Here is a 26,773-nt window from a genome sequence, read left to right on the forward strand (position 1 = left end):
ACAGCCTATGCAGCACCACTCCTGCTTTATTTGTCAAAGCCTGCTATATACCCGGTTGCATCCGGACAGAACTGTTGCTACTAGTTACCTCATCTATAATAAAACCGCTGTTACTGAACCCTGGCATTGGTGTCCACTAACTGGTGCCCTGACTAAGTGCAGCGAAGAATCGCATGCCCATCATCACCCGCAGATTCCACAGACCGGCCCTACAGCTGTGCTGCCCTCAGGCCTATACCGTGACAAGTATAACCCCTGCAGCTGCCCCGGTCATTGCCCGCTCATAACACCAGCACTGCGGAAGTGGCCCCCAGGGGCCAGGGCATCGCAGTGGGACCCAGTTTTCAGAATAGATTGCAAAGTTCTTTGTTTTCTCCTTTCCTCCCACCAAGTGTATACCATGTTCTGTGAATAGTCCTTTAAATCTCTTGTAAATTTAGTTTTTTTAGTTTCAATGATAAGATTCTCAAACTCAGTCAAATTATTATTCATTTGTAGACTTAGATTTTCATAATCTTGTAGACTTTCATATTGTTTTAATGTAGATTCCACATCTTTAATGTTCTCCTCTAGGGCTACAAGCTTGCTCTCACCTTTAGTTATAATAATGTCCATCAATGTGAATGAGCATGTAGAGAGTGCGTTATTCCAGTCATTAACATAAGTTTCACCCTCCATAGCATTAGGAGGTTTTCTCACTCTCAAGCCCCGGTGAAGCATTTTGCGATCCATAAGGAACCCTATAAGGAACTTTCTGGGGTTACAATGGCTACACAACCACCATTGGACAACAATGCAAAAAAATAGCGGAGGTGTTTTCCGGAGGTACCCCAAATGAATCCAATGAAGAAATGAGGAAAACATTTTGGAATCTTGAAAAAGTTAAAACGAAACAACTTAAAATTTGGTGGCACGTGATATCACTGAAAGAATATGTGGATCGCAAAATGATTCCGCGGGGCTTGAGAGTGAGAAAACCTCCTAATGCTATGGAGGGTGAAACTTATGTTAATGACTGGAATAACGCACTCTCTACATGCTCATTCACATTGATGGACATTATTATAACTAAAGGTGAGAGCAAGCTTGTAGCCCTAGAGGAGAACATTAAAGATGTGGAATCTACATTAAAACAATATGAAAGTCTACAGGATTATGAAAATCTAAGTCTACAAATGAATAATAATTTGACTGAGTTTGAGAATCTTATCATTGAAACTAAAAAAACTAAATTTACAAGAGATTTAAAGGACTATTCACAGAACATGGTATACACTTGGTGGGAGGAAAGGAGAAAACAAAGAACTTTGCAATCTATTCTGAAAACTGGGTCCCACGATATTAGCCAGAAAAGTGTTTCTTTTGACACAACAGAGGGGGAAACATCTTATACTCAGACAGATGGTTCTGAATCAGAGGATCGTCTACCACCTGTTAATCATCCAAGTTCTCCTAAACGAAAGAAGTCCAGAGGTCGAGGCAAATCCAACTCGGTATATCGTGATCCCCCAAACACCCGCTCCCGCACACAAGGGGGAAATGACTTTCCAAAAACGGAGCAAGCCCTACCGGCGGGCGGGGAGGAAACACCGGGGGAGGAAATCCATTCAGGAGAAGGAGATATTAAAGGACAATGTCTCACTAGATGTCTGCAATCTGTCTGCGTCCATTCTACAGGAGGAACATATTAAGGTACTTTCTCGAGGCCTAAATTTTGTACCAGTGAAGTCTTTTGATCTATACACCACATTACAGGACGTAAATAAATTTATGCGACTAATTACTGTTAAAAGACATTTTTGGGGCCAAGAGAATTTGATAGAAGATAGGTTGGAAGACACTGTTGACACAACTGTTTCATCTAACCATGTTAATGTTACATTAAATGAAATTGGTCAGGATAATATTCCCCTTTCTATGTGTTTTCAGGAACAAATGTGTGTACAAACCTTATTAGATCTAGAATCACAGAATGTTCCCCATACAGATCCCATCAGGTGTATGAAGGGTTTCTCTGTTCCTAATCCAGAATTTTATCCGGTTAATTTGAGAGTGCCGGTTATGGATATTGTTCAGAATAAAATCGAGGAAGAACTCACTGCCCTCAAAAATAGTTCTGAATTGGGTAACAACAGAGATAACCTTTCGCCTGGTGAAAGAAAAGCCTTACAAGATTTAGCACATAATCCTAATATCATAGTGCGTAAATCAGACAAAGGTAGCTCTGTGGTAGTGCTAGATGTGGGTCTTTATATTAAAGAAGTAAAAAATATTCTGTCAGATCCAGTCACGTATAGGGAATTGCCATCAGATCCCACAAAATATATTACTGAGAAACTAAGAAGCATTGTGGATATTGGGATCGATTTGGGTATTTTTAATGCTAAATTTGGTAGATATCTTATTCCGGATTTCCCAGTGATGGCAATTTTCCATGCGCTACCAAAGACGCATAAGGACTTTTTTCCTCCTCCTTTCCGCCCCATTGTGGCAGGTATAGGTTCGCTTTCAGAACAAATTTGTAAATGGTCAGACAAATATTTGCAACCTTTGGCTAAACGCACGACAGGTTTTATTAGGGATAGTAAAAGTCTTTTGGCAGCCCTGCAACATCTCCCCTGTTTTGAGGGGGGAGCATGGCTTTCATGCGACGTTGCTGCCCTATACCCTAGTATACCTCATGGATTAGCCTTAGTTGCTTTAAGGTATCATCTACACAAGTATAGCAATTATGATGAGGTTCTTTGTGACTATCTGTGTATGGTGATAGAATTTTTGCTCACCAATAACTTTTTTTCCTTTGGGAATCAGTTTTTTCTTCAGACCAACGGATGCCCGATGGGCGCTTGTTTTTTGCCTTCATTAGCCAATATTTTTATGGCTTACTGGGAGGAGGTCGTGTTTAACAACAATAATCCGTATAGAGAATGAATTCTCTGGTACGGGAGATTTATAGACGACCTCCTCCTGGTATGGAAGGGTAATAGGTCTGATGTGGAAAATTTAGTAAAATATATTAATGGGAATACGTTAAATTAAAAATTCACTTACCAATTTGAAAAAAAATCCATTTCATTTTTGGATCTAAAACTATCCCTAAAAGATGGTTACATCACTACCAGTTTATTTAGAAAACCGACTGCCGGTAATGGCGTATTGCAGGCTAACAGTAGTCACCCTAGCCATGTTACCAGAAATCTTCCTGTGGGTGAGTTCATCCGTACTCGCAGAAATTGCTCTGAAGATGCCTCTTAATTGAAAGCGGCCGAAGAACTCACTGGAAGAATAAAGGTTAGAGGTTATAGTACTACAGTGATAGAAAGACCACGTAAAAGAGCAGAAATTCAGAATAGAGCGTACCATTTGATGGACAGACAGACCCCTAATAATGTGGAAAATAATAGAAAGAGAAATAGAAAGAAGAACCAACTTACTTTCTCTACTATATATAGTCCCCAATATAGGGAAATTACTAATATAATATCAAAATATGTCCCTATACTATTACAAGACTGCAAATGCCAGAAAGTATTATCATCTGGTATACGTTGTGTTGCTAGAAGGGGTCAAACCTTGGGCAATATTTTGTCCCCTAGCAACATTAACGCATGCAACTTAAAAAATAAAAACACCACTCACTGGCTTAGTACTGTAGGCTTTTTTAAATGTGGAAGTCCTAGATGTACATTATGTAAATATGCCACTAAACAAACATCTATTACATCGTACAAAACAGGACGTAACTTTGCAATCAAATAATTTATTAATTGTAAGAGCACATATATTATTTATGTAGCGGAATGTAATCTATGCAGTTTACAATATGTGGGTTCAACGAAAAGAATGTTGAAAACTCGCATTAGCGAACACTTGACAGATATCCATTCACACAATGCGGTTCATAGAAAATCTGTCTCTGGTCTTTCCAGACACTTCATTGATTGCCATGGGGGAGATACCAGTAGCCTCTCAGTGTGTGCCCTGGAGAGGGTTAACAAACCGACACGGGGAGGAGACTGGGTTCAGCTATTAAGGAAATTAGAAGCTTTTTGGATTTTGTATTTAGATACTCGCTATCCTAAAGGTCTGAATCTTAAAAATGATTTATATTATATTTATTGAAGTGTATTCACACTTTTGTATTAATGTATATTACTAATCCATTCCTCGTTTTCTTATGTACCTTGGTTTATAAGTAAGTCATGTGGTTTCCACGTCAGACTAGTTACGCCCCAAGGGGTGGTGTGTATGTGGAGACATGCATCTTACCATTATAAAAATGTATCAGTATCAAGCATAATCTGCCATGATTAAGAGGTTACACCTCGCAACACGTCGGCGCTGCTATGCTTTTATTTGTTTGTTATTTTAAGATGCATTCGCAATAAAGATAAAGATAAAGTTTTTACGGAGCTGGGAGCTTCTACCTTCTTTCTGGACTCTAGGCCATGCCATGTTTGACACAGGGCTGCAAGTCTAAAAGTTGTTTTTTAGGACAATAACTGCATCACCTGCTAAACGGACCCCAGGACAGATCTTGGATTAAAAGCAGCTATCTGACGGTACAAGGAGTTTGGGGGGGGGGGCAGATTGTGGGTACAGAGTCGCTTTAAATGTGCATCTGTCATCTGCTTTAACTTGGAAGGATTTTCACCATGTTTTATTTTACAGCTCATAAACTGCTGCGTGAGTATCTGCCTGGGACATCACACAAGTGAGGACTTTGGGAATGTTCTAGTTATCAGCAGATTTATCGGATGCCATTTAGTGATTACTGAGTCTCGTGCATTGTCTATACTGCAGATAGACAACTCACAGTTACTGGATGTCAGATACTGTCTGCAATCTAACTGCTGTCAGTTGTTTCAGGAGGTCCCTCAGATGGTTACAGATACAGAATAACTCATGTTAATAATGGTTTATTATTGTAACATTTATTCATTTTTCCCCTCTGTTCCCTAGGTAGAACAAGCCTCTGCCCCCACCACCAGTGGTATTAAACCCCCTTAGACACTTAAGGCCCTGTTACACAAATCGATTATCAACCGTATTTGGCAGATTATTGGCCTCTACAACCGAAAATCGATTCATGTAATAAAAGGCAATGATCAGGCGACATGCACGATGTCGGCTGAGCCTCCCCCCCCCCCCCCGTGCGCATTTCCCCGCCCCTGCACTTACCTGCTTGCTATTGGTGTGTGTAATATCGTGCGGGGAACAAGGAGCAAGCGAGTGCTGACCTGACAGGTTGGCGGTCACTTGCTCCCGCTGATCAGCCCATGTAATGGGGCCTTTAGACATTTGCATCCAGAATGTAAGCTAGGGAAATAGGACATGGCCTTGGCATCTGAGCCCACCCCATATGGAACAGGTACTAGCTCAGATATCAACTATTTAGGGCAGCGGAAGGGTTAATGTTAATATTTCTCTCGGCCAGAGAAGTCAGCAGAGAGCACTGTGTCAGACAGAAAATAAAACATTTCCTGCATGACATACAGCAGCTGATAAGTACTGGGAGACTTGAGATTTTTTAATAGAAGAAAATTACAAATCTATATAACTTTCTGACACCAGTTGATTTGAAAGGAAAAAGATTTTCACCTGACAACCCCTTTATTCAATGCGATTAGGTGGCCCATTTGTAAGAGCAATATTACAATGGAAACTGCTCCCTGGACCCTGCCTTATGACTGGAATTATTTCGTCAACACTAGTAATGGAAACGCAATAAACTATAACCCGTGCTAAATATTATCACCAGGAAGCTATTATCTAGGAAACACTGATAGTATTAGCCTAATAATAGCACATACACATATACTTTTGCTATGACACAATATTGTGGTGGGAGACAGGGAAGTCCAAGGGTAAATGTAACCCCATGTGATGATGTCATCCTGACGTGAACATTGCAAAACTGGTTTAACCCTTTCTTGGCCTTGGCTGCATCAGGGAGAGGATGTTAGAATCAAAGTTATAGTCAGATCTATCAATATTGTATGTATAGTAGAGAAGGCTGCTTTTTGTGAGATACTTGCCCATGAAATTTGGATTTAAGCTGTAATTGGATACTATGAAATAGGGTGGGTGGGGTTGAGTCGCTGCAAGTCCTCTGGAGCTTATTTCCCCAAGAACAAAAGGGTCTGACAGTGGAAAGGCACCATGCCCGATTCTACTCTTCCCAAACATTATCTGTCAGAGCCAATGTATATGTTGAATTATTTACAATAAAAAGTGTCCAGTAACATGACCAGATCGTACATAAAAAGCAAAGTCAACTGTGAAATCCAATGTAGGAAAGAGGGAATGCGGCACTCACCAGATGAATTTGTAATCAACTTTATTCCATTAAAATCATGGGATATGGATGAACGAGGCGACAAACCATTTCACGCATGCTGAGGGCCTAGACGAAGCGCGCTTACGAGTTGCACAAAACGGTCCACCGCCTCGTTCATCCACATCCCATGATTTTAATGGAATAAAGTTGATTACAAGTGCATCTGGTGAGTGCTGCATTCCCTCTTTCCTTCATTGGATTTACTAGTTGACTTTGCTTTTTATGTACGATCTGGTCATGTTACTGGACACTTTTTATTGTAAATAATTCAACATATATGTCAGCCAGTCACAGCTTTGTCTGATCTCTCTTGAACTGTTTTACCGACACCCTTGCATATATATATATATTGTAGGGATCTTTCCGGGGGATGGTGTGTTTGGACACAGCAGACTTGGACTTGTAGAATAACAGCTTGGCATTTATTTGCAGCATAAACAGTCCATCAAACAGAAATAAAGCAACACCGTGCTTTTAAGAACCAAACAAACAAAAAGGTCTTGCCCGTCTGGGCGCTTACTAACAGGTTTCTTCACCTATCAGACACTAGACAAACAGTGCGTCTTTCACCTGGATACCGCAGGGTGTATATATGCTCCAGCAGCGGCAGTATTCACAGCTCCCACCAAACACACAGGCTGTTCACTCCTGGCTGAGAGCTCTCCCCTGCACACTGAGCACACCTTTTGCCTTCTCAGGCTGATTAGGATCAGAGCTCACCTGATCCCAAAACCCACACTGGATCGAGGGGGAGGGATGGCAGATCCCACTACCAACCTATCCGCCATTCCAGTAAATCCGGCCCGGAAAATTAAATAACAACTCAGCAGTATATCACTGCTGAGCAACCGACCTCTTCCGGACTTACCATGTCACGTTATGTATCATGCAAAACAAGAGTCCGTGGAGCCTCAGTTACGAGTCTCAAAACACGGGATAGCCAGATATCTCTAGCCTGTTGCCAACGGGGTGCCTCCAAGATGGAGAGAGCACCACACCACCCTGATAAATAACCCCTTAAGTCCCACTCGGTTGCGAGTATTGGAACATAGACAGGGAAACAACAGGGTGGCCCCTTTTGTCAATGTCTAACTCAAGGTGCGAGTATTGCGATCATGACAAGGGCTTGCAAAGGCAGGCTTCCACCCACAGACAGCCGTTTCGGGGTTTTTGCCCCTCGTCAGTGTGGGGTAGGATTCTGGCTAGTTGGGGCAATGAAAAATCAACCAACAAAACACAGTAATCACTGAACTCAAGGAGAACAGCGAAAAAAATTCCAATGAAGTACTCAAGAGTCTCCACTGATGCCCCCAAAAATTTAAATATGCAAAACAAGAGTCCGTGGAGCCTCAGTTACGAGTCTCAAAACACGGGATAGCCAGATATCTCTAGCCTGTTGCCAACGGGGTGCCTCCAAGATGGGGAGAGCACCACACCACCCTGATAAATAACTCCTTAAGTCCCACTCGGTTGCGAGTATTGGAACATAGACAGGGAAACAACAGGGGTTATTTATCAGGGTGGTGTGGTGCTCTCCCCATCTTGGAGGCACCCCGTTGGCAACAGGCTAGAGATATCTGGCTATCCCGTGTTTTGAGACTCGTAACTGAGGCTCCACGGACTCTTGTTTTGCATATTTAAATTTTTGGGGGCATCAGTGGAGACTCTTGATTGAGTACTTCATTGGAATTTTTTTCGCTGTTCTCCTTGAGTTCAGTGATTACTGTGTTTTGCACGTTATGTATCAGCCTAGGTGAGATGTAGACCCCCTCGAACACTTTACCAGTGACATGTGTACAATATATATATATATATATATATATATATATATATATACATATATATATATATATATATGTTGTCCGCGTTTTATATGGTACTACGGTTTAATATGGTATGGTATATGTTTTATATGGTACTACGCTTCTTCCCATCATCTGTGACACTGCTATATCACCTTTGAATTGCCGATTCAAAGCACCTGAGCCTCACAGCTTCTCTCCTCTTGTGGATTAAGTCCTAAAGCACCTTAGATCTTGCTCCATCACCGATCATGTGGAACAGAGGAATAGGAAGCAGACCGTCTGTACTCCCCACATGCTACTGGCAGTGCCATGCTCAGAGCATGACCGCCTAAGGTGAGTGGAACTGTATTAGCGCATTAACAGTTTTACTTTCTGGCTATGTTCACACAGCGTAAAAAATATGGTAAACTACGGCCGTAGTTTCCATTAAAAACGACAGATGTAATCAGGGACGGATTAACTTTACTATAGGCCCTGGGCTGTTCACCAAGCCTGGCCCCCCCACACCACTGTAACTATGGTAACACTAGCGTGATGTTTATAGTACAGGATAGATGATACTGTGATGTCCTGATTTGTGTAAAATTGCTGTAAAAAAGGAGTGATTGTTTGCAAATCATGGCAGAACTGTAGCCAGGTGACAATACACTACTGAATGTATAAATCTGTTTGGGTGGCCATGGGCCCCCAGGAGCTCAGGGCCCCGGCCTACCACCCAAAGCGGACCTATTGTAATCCTCTACTGGATGTAATTTACCAACGCTACAGTGAACATAGATTTCAATGCAACAACGGCCGTAGTGCTCACACACAGCATGCACGACGGCCGTTGCTCACTGCAGTCATAGAAAAAAATGATCCTGACAGTTTTCTAGGCCGCAGTTGAGCAAACCCTCTGTACACACAGTGTAAGGCCGTGCTCATGGCCATAACTTGCAAGGAGGGTTATGGCCAATTGGATTGCAGGCACACCCAAAAGTGCCCAGAATCCAAATAGAAATAAAATGATGTTCTTGCGGCCAATATGGCAGTATCGGCCACATGAACATGTTAAGTAACGGCCACTGTTTTTACATAACATAAACACAGCCTCTATCTGCAGTATTACGCTATGTGCACCAAGCCCTGAACCCCCCTCCTCCTGGTGTCTTTTTGTTTTAACTTCAGTACTTCCCATGTACGATGACTGGCCGCCCCATTTTTAGAGTCTCCCACAAATCAGAACTAGGGGCCTAGACCCAAGCTTTTCACTGTAATGCCCAATGACTACATCCATGTGGCTGATACTGTACTCCAGCCCATACAAGCAAACAACATGGAGCAATAGACACAATGGTATGGACACTTGTCCACTTGTCTATGTTTAGTACTATGAGACCGCCCCCCCCCCTCCCCCATCATTTGTTGATGGCCTATCCTATTCTCATTGTATTTTTACCTTTGAAAAGTAGGTTCAAAAATGGTGTAATAATGACAAATAAGCAAAAATGTAATTATGTATATATGTAATCACAAAAACTATTGCATATCATTATATCATAGAAAGTATGTCTATGGGTAAAGCTATAGGTTGCATCCACTAATAGAGGAATGATTAACTGGTGGAGAGAAGAGAAAGTGGCAAAGTGTACAATATCACCGTCAATGTATCCTATACTAACATGACCAAAAATATACTTTGCAAGAGGAGTTAGGGTTGAACAAGAACCTCCATGACCATTGCCCACACCAACAAAATAATTCCTTATCACAGAAATAGACCGGAGAGAGAGGTTTCAGCGACTACAAAGGACTAAATTCAGTAAAAAAAAAAAAGTGTTGATATATAAACATAGTGAGTACCACCACACCAGCGTGTATCACCACCATCACATTCCTGGTATCTAAGTAACCGGAGCGCGCGCGCGGGGGGGGGGGGGGGGCAACATAGGAGAGGACGATTCAGTTTTACAGAGTTTGAGTCATGTTTACAAGATTCCGCAACTGCAAATAATATCTGTGCAGAGTGTAAGAGGGGAAGAAGTCACAAGCACAAGGTTTTGTTCCAAAGTGCAAAGGAGGAGGAGAGCGACGAAGGAAAGTTAAAGGGTCAGAGACGCAAGGGTGAGCTGGTGAATGTGCAGGACGTCAATGAAGAGGAGATATACTACCTACTAGGGACAGAAGCCGCGTAAGTACATTTTGGCAACTTTCTCATTAAAACAAAGAAATATGTTGGATTTGAGAACTGGAGGTGAGTAAAGGCCTGTACTCCATATTAGCTATGCAGTAAGCTAATGTACACATGTGTATAAAAGTGCCATCCATAAAGTGTCAGTGCTGCAATGTTACAAGTCATAAAGCATCTGCTGCAAATGGATGTGGTCCTGGCAACATGCATAATAATAGGTGGTGAATATGTTGTAAATGGTGTGCATGCTGCATTTAATGCATCTAAACAACTTTCTGCACAGTTTTAACGCATGTATATCTCTTTGTATACAGCACATTAAATAACTTTTATTCACTAAATAACACACATGACAAAATTATACAACTTTGTAATGTGTGTTATTTAAGTGAATGGCCCCCTTCTCCGTGTTCCCCCCACCCCAGAAGTGTGGTGTAGTATACTCAGTATACTGACGTCGTCGACCCAAGATGGCGGCCGGGTCGACAGCAAATACGTAAGTGTAATGCACCACACTTCCGGGGGTGGGGGGAACAAGGGGAAGGGGGCCATTCACTTAAATAACTCACATTACAAAGTTGTATAACTTTGTAATGTGTGTTATTTAGTGAATAAAAGTTTTTTTTTCTTTTACAAAATATTTTATTGTTTTTACCATAGTAAAAAGAAAACAAACAAGAATATCGCTCACAATATATAACCACCCAACCACCCACCCACCCATAGCACGGAGGGCCTAAAAAAAAAAAAAAAAAAAACACAAATGAATACATCAATCTTTCCAACCTCTCCAGAGCCTCTGAAACCTTGAGGTTGCTTTACTAGATCTCCTTGCCGCTATCTCCTCATAATTCTTCACCTTTCTAACCAGCCGCTTCCATTCTTCCACCACAGGGGGTAAGCGATTCACCCACCTCCTTGCTATCAGAACCTTTGCGCAACCCATTATCCTATTCAGTAATGAATTAATTTCCCCATCTTCCACCAACCCCCCCAATAGCAGCTCTGGAATAGAACACGACATTTGTAGAGGCAATCCCATTACTCCCTCAATATGATTCCTTATGTTCTCCCAATAGGTACAAATTAATGGGCAAGACCACATCATATGTATCATGTCAGCTCTCTCAGTGTGACATTTATTGCAACTCACAGTTTGTCTACCAAAACGGGATAGGGACTCAGGAGTTCTATAAAGCCAGAACAAAATTTTGTAGTGTATTAACCTATGTGCCGGACTACATGATGCTACTCCTAGATTCTTAACTATAATTTCCCACACTGTGTCATGTATCACCCCAAATGCCCCTTCCCATTTAACCTTTACCCTCTCTAAATGTGGTGTTCTTTTTTCTCTAACTAATATTCTATAAATTTTCGGCAAACACTTACCCCTGCCACTCCAATTACATAATACATCAATTACTTCATGTGATTCCACATATCTCCAATCCATCCCTTGTGAACAACGTACTGCATGCTTAATTTGAGCATACTGAAATCTGTGAATATCTAATAACCCATATCTGCTTTGCGCAGTTGCAAATGTGATCTCTTCTCCATTTTCAAATAAATCACGCACATATTTTACCCCCTTACTCTTCCAAAAACCTGCCAGATCCTGGCTCAAAAATTCCTTTAAATTACCATTTCCCCATAATGGAGTGAAATCCAACGACCCCTTAATTCCACACATTCTTTTCAAAGTTCTCCACACTCTATTATATAATGTAAAAAACGAAAATTTATCTAGGGGACCGCTCACGCCCTGTCCAGCTTCTAGTACTTCAAAGAAACTTTTCCCAAAGTTCCCTGTTCTAACTAAAATATGCTCTACTATCAAGGAGGTCTTCCACTTCGCCAGACCCTGGGCTCCACCAGAAATAGAATAGAGCCGAAAGTCCGGCAAGGCGAGACCCCCTTTACCAACCTCCTGACACAACATATCATATTTGATCCTAACCTGTTTCCGACCCCAGATCAACCGATCCATCATAACTCTAAGCCTCTTGAACCATACATCTGGGATCCACACTGGGGCCGCATTTAGAAAGTATAAGACCTGGGGTAAGACTACCATTTTGATGATTGCTATTCTTTCTACCATCGCTAAGGGCAACTTAAGCCAGGTCTCAACTTTCTTACCTATCTTATCCCACAAAGGTTTGATGTTCAACGCAACATAGTCCTTAACCGAGGGGCTAATCACCACACCCAGGTATTCTATCGACTCTTTAGCTTTCAGATCTTTATAGTCTATAACTTCCCCCTTCACAATTGGCAGTAATGAAGATTTCCCCCAATTCACACTAAAACCAGAGATACTACCAAATTCCTCTACCAATCTCATCACTCTATCCAGATTTTTCCTAGGGTCATCAACAAAAAGAATGACATCGTCCGCATATAATAAAATCCTATCCACCCCTCCTCTCAGACCAAACCCTACTACATCACATGCTCCCCTTATTGTTTCTGCCAAGGGTTCCATATATAGGTCGAAGAGGAGGGGGGATAGCGGACAGCCCTGCCTGGTCCCTCTTTTTAACTCAAAGCCTTCCGTGGGGACCCCATTCACTATCACCCTAGCCATAGGAGACGTATATAGCAATTTTATCCACCCTATAAATTCTGTACCCAACCCATACCGTTCCAATGTCCTCCACAGGAAGCCCCACTCCACCCTGTCAAAAGCTTTGAGCGCATCTAATGACAGAATGGAATGGGGACCCGGACCCCCCAACTGAATATTAGCAAAGGCTCTGGATATGTTGTCAAAAATCGACCTCCCGCGAATAAAACCCACCTGGTCTCGTGACACCAAATCCGGGACCACCTCAGCCAGTCTCCTTGCCAAAACCTTCGCAAAAATCTTGCAGTCTGTGTTGAGCAAGGAGATCGGCCGATACGACTCAACCAGCAAGGGATCCTTATTTTTTTTAGGGATCAAAACAATATTGGCCTGTCTCATAGAGTCTGGTAAGATGCCTTTACTACAGGATTCATTCATTATTGACAATAATCGTGGCATCAATACCTCCCCATATTCCCCATAGATCTTAAAAGGAAGGCCATCCGACCCAGGTGCTGTATCCCCTGCCATGCTCTTCAGTGCTTCGCCCAGCTCTCCCAAAGTGATGGGACTATTTAATTTAAGTCTTTGTTCTTCTGAGATTCGAGGCAGCGAGATCTTCTCAAAGAAAGCACTATATTCTCCCTCCGAGTGTGTAACATCTTCCCCATACAACTGGGAGAAGAAGTCTTTAACTACCTCCCGAATCTGTCCCTGATCTCGTGTGACGATCCCCTGGTCCCCCTGTATAGCTACAATGTGACCACTCTCCCCTTGCGCTTTTAGTACATTGGCCAAGAGCTTCCCTGGCCTACCTACCTCTATAAAATGCTTCTGCCCTGCAAAGAAAATTTTTTGTTGCGCTTTCTCCCTCAGATACTCTGAGTAAGCTTTTTGTGCACCTTTTAGTCCTTCCACATTAACCTCACTATTGTCTTGTGCAAATACTACGCCTGCCACCTCGACTGCCTCCTGCAAATTACTCTCCTGTACCCTAAACTGTTTTTTCTTACGGAATATCTCTCGACTGAGTAGACCCCTAAGAAACGCTTTAGAAGCATCCCATACACAGTGAAGGCTTGCTGTCCCTGTATTAATATCCCAGAATTCCTTCAATTCCTCAAAAAAAATTTTTTTATCATCAAACAGTGTTAGCCAATGGGCGTTGAATTTGAAAGATTTAGTGTGGTGTAGTGTCTGCTCCGCCACATCAATTTTCACTGTCATAGGAGAGTGGTCTGAAAGTGAGCGCGTCTCATATCTCATCCTTTTTACCCAGCGAAGGGCCTTTTCGTTACCCATAACTACATCAATCCTTGAGGCCGAACCCCTAGCTGGGCAAAAACATGAATATTCACATTTGTTACCATACAAAGAACGCCAAACATCAAACCACCCTACCTCTCCAGCTAATTTAGCAATAGGGGACGTACCTCTGGTAGTTTTAAGCTTAGGTCCCTTCCTGTCTAAGCATATATCAAACACACAATTTATATCACCACATATAATCAGTGGCAGCTCTTCTTTACCCTGCAACCAGGACAGTAAATCAAAAAATACCTGAGAGGAGAAGGGAGGCGGAACATAGAGAAAGGCGAGCACCATTGCTTTCCCATAGACTTTACATTGCACAAACACGTATCTACCCCGACCATCTATCTTTTTAGCCATAGTCTCAAACGGAATCTTATGGTGAACATACACCGATACCCCCGATGAGTATGAGTTAAAAACGGAGTGCAGTTCTACTCCTGCCCATTTACGCCTCAGCCTACCGATCGTTTCCTCTGTCCCATGGGTTTCTAGAAGACAAACTACCGCAGGCAGATGCCTGTTCACTACATCAAATGCCGCCACCCTCTTGGTCCTCTCCCCCAGTCCCCTCAGGTTCCAACAAAAGATATCAAAGCTCATTATACCTTAAAAAAAAAAAAAAAAAGGGAACCCTCCGTGCTTTACCCCGCCCCCCAAACCCCCGACCCCCTAACTGTCTCTCCGTGCTCCTTAAAGCCAGAGGGACTCTTCCCATTCCGTATACCAACTCCCCACTCCCCCCCCCCCTCCTCCCTCGCCCCACCCACCTCGCAAAGATATACAAAAAATGGAAATTATAATACAGAATCAATAACCCTCATTGTCTAACCATTTAAGGGCATCACCAGGATTAGAGAAAAAATGAGTGACATCCTTATGAATAATTCTAAGCTTAGCCGGAAAAATCAAGGAAAAGGAAATATTAGCCTGGTGGAGTCTTTTTTTTATATCCCGGAATGAAAGTCTCCTCTTCTGGGTGGCCCTAGAAAAGTCTGGAAAGAAAGAGACCTTCCCCCCGTTATAGGTTATTTGTTCTCGTCTGGCCAACTTAAGTAATACATCTCTATCGCCAGAACAAATAGTTTTAAAAATCATTGTCCTAGGAGGACTACCAGGTGGCAAAGGCCTGAACGGCACTCTATGCGCTCTCTCCAACGCAAAAAACTGTGAAAAAGCGTCTCTACCAAATGTCTCCTCCAGCCAAGTTGTGCAGAACTTAACAGGATCACTCCCCTCTGCCCCCTCAGGGAGGCCAATTACTCTAACATTTGACCGTCTAGAGCGGTCCTCCATTTCATTAATCCTGTCTTGAGACATCCTCAACTGCTGCGAAATGTCTTGGACCTTTTCCTGTAAATCCGCAACCCCTTTCTCCAAGGGGGAAATAGCTTTCTCACAGTCCAAAACCTTCTCTTTTATTTTAATCATATCCCCTCTAATAAGGCCAATATCAGATGAGAGGGCTCCAACTGTTAAAGATAAGTCCGACACCGCTTTGTTACAAGTTCTTATTTCATCAAAGATTTTATCCAGCGTAATTTTAGGCGCCTCATTACCCTGCTCCAGCGACCCCTGAAGCTCCTCCCCCTCCTCTTGCAGGACGTCAAACCTGGAACCTGTCTTAGTAGCTTTTTCAACCAGTGGGGAAGCAAGTGGATGATTGCGGGTTTTCCCATCTCCAACTGGAGAGTTCAAGAACTTATCCATTTTAGGGGAGACACTGCTCCCTATTTTTTTCTGCGCCGGTTTAGGGGCCATTGTAGCCGGTCAATTCACTTTCCCAACAGTCCTATCTAGGAGACAGAAGGGAGGAGCAGTTGAAATAATAAGAGCACAGAAAGAGGTGCACACTCACCAGCCCAACGTTGAGTAGTATTCACAAAATACCTGAGGAGGCTGAGGGGGCCAGAGAAGTACCACTCGTGGCCAAGGATGTCCAGCACCACAGAAAACCAGGCTTTCAAACCGCGTGACATTCAGCTAGACACCTAAGGCCTAATAGGTAAAACAAGGTGGATAAGCTTCTCCCCATACAGCAGCCCGGCTCAAGGCTGGAATCACTCAGGCCCACAGCTGAAGCTCACCCCCAAGGAGAACACAGGTCAGGCAAAAACAGTACAAGACGTTCAAAAAGAGCCACCCCTGGAATCCATGCATCCCAGCAAGTAAGCTCCCGGCCGGAGCCCCAGGGGGGAGGGGGAGCCCGGCGCGCTCGCACCACGCCAAACTCCCCCCCCCCCCCGGCGCCCCGGCCGGAGACCACCCCCTCCACCCCACAATAGAGGGGCATAGCTCAAATGTCCATCCCTCTGCCGAGACCAGCCAAAGCCATACTGTACTCACAGAGTCCCGGGTAGGATAGAGTGTGACCGAGGAGACGCGCCTCCAGAATGAAGACCGCACACGCAGCCAGACCAGGGGGCCTTCATACTCCTGTGCGCGGTCACGTGCTCCTGGCTGACCCGTATAGCGCCTGACCGGCTGCGCTGATTAATGCCACCTAACAGAGCCAGATGTCAGGCTATCACCAGATGACACGGCACTTTTACTTTACTTCTCCTCTCCTGGTGCCGGTATACGTCTCTTCCTCTCAGGCTCCTCTCCATCTTCAATCCGCACCCCGGCTTCAGTTAGAACAGTCCAGCCGAGGGGGCCTTCACATATTCGGCCAGGCTAATCCAGGGCAGCACATCGAGAGGCAGGCAGAGTCCGGAGGAGCGGGGGAGGAGCAAGGAGCCGTGCGTCCTACCTCATGAAGCACCGGACCAACGTACTCAATACACTTAACATATGGCAACTTTCTTATTAAAACAAAGAAATATGTTGGATTTGAGAACTGGAGGTGAGTAAAGGCCTGTACTCCATATTAGCTATGCAGTAAGCTAATGTACACATGTGTATAAAAGTGCCATCCATAAAGTGTCAGTGCTGCAATGTTACAAGTCATAAAGCATCTGCTGCAAATGGATGTGGTCCTGGCAACATGCATAATAATAGGTGGTGAATATGTTGTAAATGGTGTGCATGCTGCATTTAATGCATCTAAACAACTTTCTGCACAGTTTTAACGCATGTATATCTCTTTGTATACAGCACATTAAATAACTTTTATTCACTAAATAACACACATGACAAAATTATACAACTTTGTAATGTGTGTTATTTAAGTGAATGGCCCCCTTCTCCGTGTTCCCCCCACCCCAGAAGTGTGGTGTAGTATACTCAGTATACTGACGTCGTCGACCCAAGATGGCGGCCGGGTCGACAGCAAATACGTAAGTGTAATGCACCACACTTCCGGGGTTGGGGGGAACAAGGGGAAGGGGGCCATTCACTTAAATAATTCACATTACAAAGTTGTATAACTTTGTAATGTGTGTTATTTAGTGAATAAAAGTTAAACGCCGCACTACCCCTTTAAAGCAACAAGTAAGGTAGTTTGTGTTTTTCCATCTTTGCATGGTATTTGCATAGTACTGTGTATTCCAATTTTCACAGGTTTCTCCGATCATAGACGTGCTTGGTTAAAGTTTTACATTTCAAGCCAATAAACCAATAACATCAATGGCCCTACAGTGCATCAGCAATGCTTTAAGGACCCAAAGCAATGACACTCACAAAGTAAGGGCCCTATTCCACCGGACGATTATTAACATCATTAACGATTTCAAACGACAGCTATTGCGAAAGACCTGAAAACGTTCACTCATTTCCATGAAACGATAATCGTTACTTATGATCGTATTTGCAATAGTTTTTTCTTCCGTATTTCTTCGCTATTGCGTTTGTATCTACTGCAAACGACCGAACGACATCTTATTCAATGCGAACGATTTGCGAACGTTTTGCGAACGATCAACGATAAAAATAGGTCCAGGTCGTTAATCGTTAACTGCATTTCAACCAAACGATAATCATTCAGATTCGAACGATTTAACGATAATCTGAACGATTATCGTCCGGTGGAATAGGGCCCTAAGGTTGTTAAACTGATTTTTTATTTATTTTTTCAGGACAATTTATACAAAAATTACAGGGGGAGATTTATCAAACATGGTGTAAAGTGAAACTGGCTCAGTTGCCCCTAGCAACCAATCAGATTCCACCTTTCATTCCTCACAGATTCTTGGAAAAATGAAAGGTGGAATCTGATTGGTTGCTAGGGGCAACCGAGCCAGTCTCACTTTACACCATGTTTGATAAATCTCCCCTCATGTCTGTATTTTTTATGGAAAACCATAATGAATTATAGGAATCCCAAATAACATATGTCTATAGCTCAGTGACTAATATAACCGCCATAGCAGCATTCTTTGTGAATTGTAATAAGATGCGAGGTATAATCACAATCTGTACAAGCTTCTCTGGCGTCATGGACTTATCAATTTATTTTTATGGTCCCTGGTAAAAGAAGTCCCCTACTTTTACAGACTGTTTAAGAAAGGACAGGCAGCAACTATGTCACAGAGCCGCTCTTCACTGCAAACCATAGTGCATTATAACCTGCCGGCTCCAAAAGAGACATCATAGAACCCCATACACTACAAACCATAGAGCACCATAACAGGCCGGCCACAGAGCCCCAATACATTTAAAACCACTTAGCACCCATACAGTGCCTGTCTAAAGCACTGCCTAGAACCGAACTTGTCCAACAAAAATATAAAGTGCATACCTCCCAAGTGTCCCTCTTTTGGAGGGACAGTCCCTACTTTTGAGCCCCGTCCCTCTTTGCCCCTTACATGTCCCTCTTTTTGACCTAGGAATCAGATTTATATTAATAAACGTTCTATGTTGCTCTAGAAAGTGTTTGGTTTCTTACTGCATAACAGACCCAAAAATACACATTTTGATTCTGTCACGTGGTGCAAGATGGATCCTAAAAATTTTTCTAGTCAGATAAATCATGTGACATTATGGCCCCTTTCACCCATCATCTCACACATGCAGATCATATGGCCCCATACACACATCTGTAGGTGTTACGGACCTGTTTTGGGGCCATGTTCCGCGACAGGTGATAAGACCCTGCTTCAGAATATGTATTTATTGTGCGCCTTCTCTCTTGCTACTCCCAGCTGTAATCCTGCCATTGGCGGGCATGCTGAAGACCCTATTAGTTCTTTCAATCATATCCACAAAGTCCTCAGTATGAAAACTCCTCGCCCATCCCCTGTGATCGATTGAGCAGGGCAGTTCCTGACCTTTTCACTCTTTTTACCAGCGATGACTCTCCTATAAACATACAATCTCAGCTCGGCATCTGATCAGTAGTGTAAGATAGGCTGATGCCAGGGGAACAAGTGAACATACATAATAAAATTTAACATGTCCGATACACTAGATATCAGGGGGCAGATGAATTAGCCAAACACTCTCAGATGATATGAGAATTCTCGAGATTCCTCATGACGTAATATGTATGGCTACTTGCAGTTATTGCTGCTCCTTGAAGTCTTTGCATAGGTTTGTGGGTGGGAATGGAGGAGATATGTGATATAGTGTGTATACATGTATTAGAAAGTTCTCTGGCTTACTATTTTAGGACCATTTAACCCTCAATAAAACCACCTTAGGAATCGTGTGATTTGTAGTTGCCGTCACAGAACGGCCGGTGTCAGAAAAGATCGTCCCAGCTGGTACTGCAGTATCGGTCGGATGATCTTTACTGCCGCTGAATTCGGATGCGGGCACATCCGCGCAGGCCCGCATCTGCATTCCCCGCTGCCCGAAATGTGTAAACTGGCAGGAATTTCTGCGGCCGCTATTCACTGAATAGCGGCCGCAGAAAACTGACATGTCAGTTTCTTGCAGCACCTCTAGGGATCCCGGCCGGAGTGTATACTATGTGTATACACTCCGGCCGGGATTTCCCCAGCGGCAGCACTACGTAAGTACCGTAGTATTCATGGCCATGATCAATAACGGCCGCAATCAATATGGTACTTACGTAGTGTGGACATAGCCTATGGTAGTGGTAATACTTAAAGGGGTGCTCCAGCGTGGCGTCAGACACCCGGAAGCGGCCGGGAACCGGGCACCGGAGCGCCATGATGCGGGACCCGCCGCTGGAACCGGGGAGGTAAGTGGACGTCTTTTATTTCAGCCACCTCCTCCCCGGTCCCCCCAAAAAAGTGCCCCCACGCTGGCGCACCCCTTCAAAGGTAATATACAATCCATCAGAAAATGATCAGAAAAATATATTTTTTTTTAAGTTAAAGGGGTACTCAGGAGAAGAAAAATATATTTATATCTATATATATTTAATCAAACTGGCATCACAAAGTTATACAGGTTTTTAAATGACTTCTATTTAAAATACTCAAGCCTTCTAGTACTTATCAGTTGCTGTACGGCCTCTGTATTCCACCTCTGCCCATATCAGGGACTGTCCAGAGCTGTAGCAAAAACCTATGGAAAACTATTCTATTACTCTATGCACTCTTCCTGAAACAGACAGAGGAGGCAGCAGAGAGCACTGTGTCAGACTGGAAAGAATACACCACTTCCTGCAGGACATATGTGGTGTTCTAGGTTAGGTTAGCATAGTGTAGTGCTCTTTAGGTGTTGTTATATCAGCTCAGCCAAAGATGGTATTGTTGTGGTGCCAGTGCTTGTCCAGCACACAGGTATGGTGTGGTACCTGCTTTGTGTTGTGGTTGGCTGTAATGGTCAGTGACCTGCCAGGTTGTAGTGGGTCCTTTGGGCTCTTGACACAGTAGTCCTGAGTGGCAATTAACCCACCCGCACTATCAGCACCGCCACCCACAGAAAGGGGAAAAATAACCCAAGGTGTGCGGTTTGTGTGTTTGGGTGCTGGTGCGGATAAATTATGACGGAGTCCCAGTGATATGGAAATAGAACAGCTTTTACTGTGCAGTCTTTCAGTAGTACAACACACTTCAGTAGAATAGATAAATCTTCACATAGACTTTAGTACTTGAACCTGTGCTTGAGGAGGTGCCCAGAGTAGAAGAGAGGGAGTTGCAGCAGTGCTTGGAGAGTTGAGTAGAGCAGAATAGAAGAGTTGGTCGAACTTTGGAGAAATACTTTAGAGTGAATACTGTACTTGAACTCGTGTATAGACTTTAGTCTGAACACCTTGTGCCTTACAGTGTTGAGTGACCTGTCCTAATAGAGTGATACAAGCCCCAGTCGTGGTTATCTGGGTGAAGCTAAGTTTCCGGGGGTTACCTGCACTGCGAGATAGGATATGTAGACTTTCCTTTGGTGGCTTTGTCCTTTCCAGGCTAGTTCATCTGGTTCTTAGGATACTGCCCTGCACTTTTTAGACTTGTTCATGGCATGGGTTAGGGTGTTCCTGGACTCTTCTCCCTTAAAGTGCTTAGCACTGCATAGTCGATATAGTAGAAGTGATAGTAGAGGAACTAGTCTCTAGCTGCATCTGAAAACACTTGTGTCTTAGACTAGACTGTTATTTGGTCTCGGACAAGTGTCCTGGCATAAGCCAGGCCCTGGCTTGGCTACAGCAGGGATGTTTGCTCTGTGTGTCTTTCTCCCACGAGAATCTGAATAGAACTGAACTGTTCTTCCTCCACCAAGTAACTCCTCCTACAGGGGCTTAAGTGAACTTCCCTGTGAGTGGTGGGGATGAGTGTGTGCATAAGAAAGGAGAAAGATAATAGGTTATCCTATAGATCAGAAACACCACAGATCTTAACCCTTAGCTTCCTTCAGCCATGAAACACATAGGAATACAAAATACTGACATCCAGGTTTGAAACTTCAAAGTACCCTTCATCACCACTTAACCTGAATACAGAGCTTTTAAGAAAGGTACATGAGAAACATAAAAGAACACCTGTGGTGGGACACCACACATACAGCAGCTGATAAGCACAGGAAGGCTTGAGATTCATAAATAGAAGTCATTTAAATGAATTAAATGAAGCCGTTTTCATTCTGACCACTAAGCCTAAAACTCTCCCCAGTTCAGCTTTACCCTCCCTATAGAATAATCTCTATCTTTTGGTAAAAAAAAAAAACAACACCTTAGGCATGATTGCTGTCCCCATGATAATGTAAAAAAAGTAAAATAAATAAATTACAGTGAGAAAAAAAATATGATTAGATTTTTTTCCCCCGTATCTAGCAGTAATTAGTAAAAAAAAAAAAAAAGAAAAAAAAAATCGAGGCAACACATTTCACTTTAAGATGATTGGTATTAACAAACGTGTATGTTCTCATTCCATTTCATTGCCTCCGTATGAGGATATGCTTGTATTTTCTACATTACAGCACTATCAGAATTGCCAATAAATCCATCTAATGAATGAAGAATATACATGAGAAATCAATGAGCTATAAGGATAATGGGCTGCGCAGGCACGACTGTGATACATGAATTATTGAGCTGTTTCCTACAATTTCAGCCTGTCACTATAGGATTAGGAAATGGAAATGAAGAAACGTGTTCTTGGAGCGTTCATCCATGCATCACATCTATAGCTGCTAGTTGTATCTTCTATATAAAGCTCATGGAGATATGTCGGCATACATAGTTATATTAAATATGGGTTCCTAAAATGGGTTTTCTGGCAAAAGATTGATATGACGTGTAAATATGGGATCTCAGACCAATCCTTTCTATCACTTAATATTACGACAATATGGTTTCCTCCACAAGGAGGTCTCATTGCTAATGTTTAAGGAAATGTGTTATCAGAAAATGACATTGTTTAAACATATTTTTTAAGAATTTGTATGCCTTTTTTTTCAAATTTTCAATTTTTCTATCTATATTGTAAAGAAAATTTGGAAATCTTGCAGTTTTCATTCTCACCATTGGGGCTAAAACTAAGCTGAGACTTCCTGTTCTGTGTGTGGTGATAAGACATATGTCCCTCTTTGGCCGTCCAAAAGGTTGTGAGGTATGGATAAGAGGAGGCTGCTGTAAAGGGATTTGCACAGCATTGCAGCATCATGTGACATCAGTAGATAGAGGAGACAATAGCGGCTCGCTGTAGAATGACCCTTTCAAAGGTAACAGAGCGCGCTCAGTAATGCTTCACATTCATCTCAAAGGGACAGTCTGTCTATTGTCGTCTATGTCCATGAGTCTTGCTGTAAAGCATGTCACTAAATTCTGCTAAGAACAGCTCACACAATATATCAGCCCCCATAACAATGTACAAATAGTGAAATAAATAAAAATAAAAGTCAAGTTTTAGTATCTGATTGTAATCAGTAAAAGAAAATTTAGGTGGCACATCCCCTTTAATGTCCAGTCAAAATTGAGCCACCCATCCTCCCATGGAAACAGGAATGTGCGGCCAACATTCATATAATGAAGTTAATAGGCTCTATGAAGTAAGCACTAGCAGATAGGGTTAAGCGGTGACCATATCCCTTAAAAACCATCAGTTCTTAAAGGGAACCAATCAGTCCAATTGGGCTGATATGGTTCCCAGGAGCACTGTATAAAGCTCCTGCAACAGCCGCGGCACGTACCAGCCGCGGCTGCAGCAGGAGCTTTATACCAGAGAAAAAAGAGTTTTATTCCATGGTTTTAAAGGGGTTATCCAGAACTATAAAAAGCACAGCTACGTTCTTGCAAAAACAGCACCACCCCTGTCATCATTTTGGGTGTGCTATTACAATTTAGCTGCACTCACTTCAATGGAACTGAGCTACAGAACCACATCCAAACTGAAGAAAAGAGTGGTGCTATCTCTGGAAGAAAGTGGACATGTTTTTCCAAGCCTATACCACCCCTTTAACACAACTTACTTTCAGCTCTTCTTGGTGCTCATATGGTTTAAGACTATGTTCACACAGTATTTCACCGAATATTTATGCTCATTAACCCCTTGACGACCCTGGCGTACCCATACAACCAGCGGTCGCTAGAGGAGTTCAGAGCGGGGCCGCACGGAGGCCCCTCTCTGAACCACAGCGGTCCCGGGTGCTGCTTGTCCGATTGCCGTGCCTGCTAATTAAGTATTCAGATGCAGCTGTCAAAGTAGACAGCTGCATCTGAATACTATATTTCTCCACTCCCTGGTGTCTAGTGGGGGGGATCGTCCCCCCGCGACGTTGTTCCAGAGGAGCGATCCCGGCATCTGACCTGGGCTGGGGTTTACGCCGTAATGGCGCTGATCCCAGCTCGGCACTCTATTGCTTTCGGATGCAGCAGCCGAAAGCAATAGAGTGCCTATCTCATTGATCTATGCAGTATTACTATACTATAACCTCCCCTAATAAAAGTTTGAATCACCCCCCTTTTCCCATGTTATAAATATAAAGAAAAAAATAAATAAACATGTTTGGTATCACCGCGTGCGTAATCGCCGAACTATTAATTAATCACATTCCTGATCTCGCACGGTAAATGGCGTAAGCGCAAAATTGCAAAATTGCTCATTTTTGGTCGCATCAAATCCAGAAAAAGTCTAATATAAAGCTATCAAAAAGTCGCATATGCGCAATCCAGGTACCGATAGAAAGAACACATCATGGCGCAAAAAATGACACCTCATACAGCCCCATAGACCAAAGGATAAAAGCGTTATAAGCCTGGGAATAGAGCAATTTTGAGGAACATATATTTGTTAACAATGCTTTGAATTTTTTAAAAGCCATCAAATAAAATAGTTATGCATGTTACATATCGTTGCAATCATAACGACTTGAGGAACATATATAATGAGACAGTTTTACCCCAGGGCGAACGGCGTAAAAACAAAAAAATAAATAAATAAAATGCGGGGTTTTAAAAAAAAAAATTTTACCACACATTTAATTTTTTTCTGCTTTTGCAGTATACTTTATGCAAAAATTCAGCCCGTCATTGCAAAGTACAATTAGTGGCGCAAAAAATAAGGGCTTATGTGGGTTTCTAGGTGAAAAAATGCAAGTGCTATGGCCTTTTAAGCACAAGGAGGAAAAAACGAAAACACTAAAATTTAAATTGCCCGGGTCGTCTAAGGGTTAAGGCTAATGATCAGTGCAACTGATGCTCGAGACCGATCATTCGGCATTTGAAGTTGGATGCAGCCCTATTGAGTCCTGGAAAACATGGATACAGCCATATGCCATAGGTTTTATCCATGTTGTCCCAGACTCCCAAGGGCTACATCCAACTTCTTCTGCTACCGGTAATATCGGCATAAGAATTGTAAACTGGGCATCAAGTGACAACCAAGATGGCAGCAGATCCTGTTTTTACTTCCGCAGCTGACTCAAAATACAAGACTAGCAAAATCTCAATATGTTAGGAAAACACAATTAACAAATTGATGAGTAATGAAGACATTGCCTGCTTGTGTATCTATGGTTGTTGTAATATTGTATGTTCTCTTGGCTACTTGCCCAGAAATAAGACGGTAAGGTTTCCAGATAGTAAAACAAGGAACTGATGATCCAGGTCACAATGATCACAGCTGTAGAACGACTCAATAGTGTGCTGTGCTGAAAACCATCCTCTCTCACTAGTGGCACCGGAATGGAGAACGCCATCTTTCCTTTTGCTGTTATAGATAACAGCTGTCTTTTCCGATTGCCCCACACACATGCAACTTGTTGTCAATGGAGAGGAGAGAATAAGCCATTGCCATACTGGTCTGTTGGTGGCTTACCTCCCCAGGAGGAGGAATAGGTGTTTGCTGTACAGTTGTTTAATAGGAGAGAGATTAGTATAGAAGGCTGTGTATTCGGAGGGGGGGAGGTGTCTTGTATGTACTCACAAAAATTTCATAGAAGCAACACAATACCACAAGGAGAAGTCAGAGGTGGACCAGTTCCATATGTGCCACCTGACCTGTCTAGCCACTCCCAAGGCTGTTGTTTAAAGGATTTTTTACATGGGCCAATTATTGCAAAAAAAAATGGTTCCATAAATCGTAAACAATAATCTTCTAATGTAAACGCGACAACGATCAAAGGATGAACGAAAATCCATTCGTGTGTTGTTGATCGCATCTTTAGAATTGACCTCAAAACCGCCGTTTACAGTATACTTTACAAACGCAACTATGATCTTATTTGCCATCGCAAACACGTACGTATTTATAACTTTTCAATTCATCTGTACGTGGTAAGGACCCTGAGGAACCCTCAGGGTCCTGGTGTGGATGGCGGCTGTCCCAATGGGCCAAGATTGGTGCAAGGAGCTGAGGGGACAGGTAGAGACATCCAAGTACAAGCTGGGGTCTTGAGCTGGCATCAAATATTTGTAAATAGGTCAAGTGTAGGTCATACACTGTAATGGAAGCTTTTACTGGAAGGATAAGGGGTTGCAATGGTTCTTTTAGTAGCTAAAACAACTTCTATAGGCAGCATAGGAAACTGCAGAGATAGCAGTAGGAGCACAGAGGGAGGAGGCCTAACCCAGACTATGGCAGTAGCAAATATCCTGTGTCTTCTAGGAGGTGCAGCACACCAAGTACTACTATTCCCATCATTCAAGGAGTGATATCCACCTGATGCCATCAGCGACACCAAAGTCCCAAACCTTCTTGCACGGTTGTACCTCCAGCCAGCAAAACCTTCTTCTGAGTCTGCTGACAGAATAAGGCTATGTTTACTGTACATTCTTTTTATGTAAAGAACGG

At 42.9% G+C, this 26,773-nt stretch overlaps 1 protein-coding gene across 1 annotated transcript in view; it reads left to right on the forward strand.

The window, feature by feature from the left end:
* Nucleotides 1-10,229: 10,229 nt before the first annotated feature.
* PPP3R1 (protein phosphatase 3 regulatory subunit B, alpha) overlaps nt 10,230-26,773 on the forward strand; it is a 74,050-nt gene continuing 57,506 nt past the window's right edge. Inside the window, exon 1 of the mRNA XM_069954615.1 lies at nt 10,230-10,315. The gene's annotated coding sequence lies outside the window, so the exon portion shown is untranslated. The remainder of the gene's footprint in view (nt 10,316-26,773) is intronic.

Source organism: Dendropsophus ebraccatus, chromosome 15, assembly GCF_027789765.1.
Source record: "Dendropsophus ebraccatus isolate aDenEbr1 chromosome 15, aDenEbr1.pat, whole genome shotgun sequence".
In the NCBI taxonomy this organism is placed as follows: domain Eukaryota; kingdom Metazoa; phylum Chordata; class Amphibia; order Anura; family Hylidae; genus Dendropsophus; species Dendropsophus ebraccatus.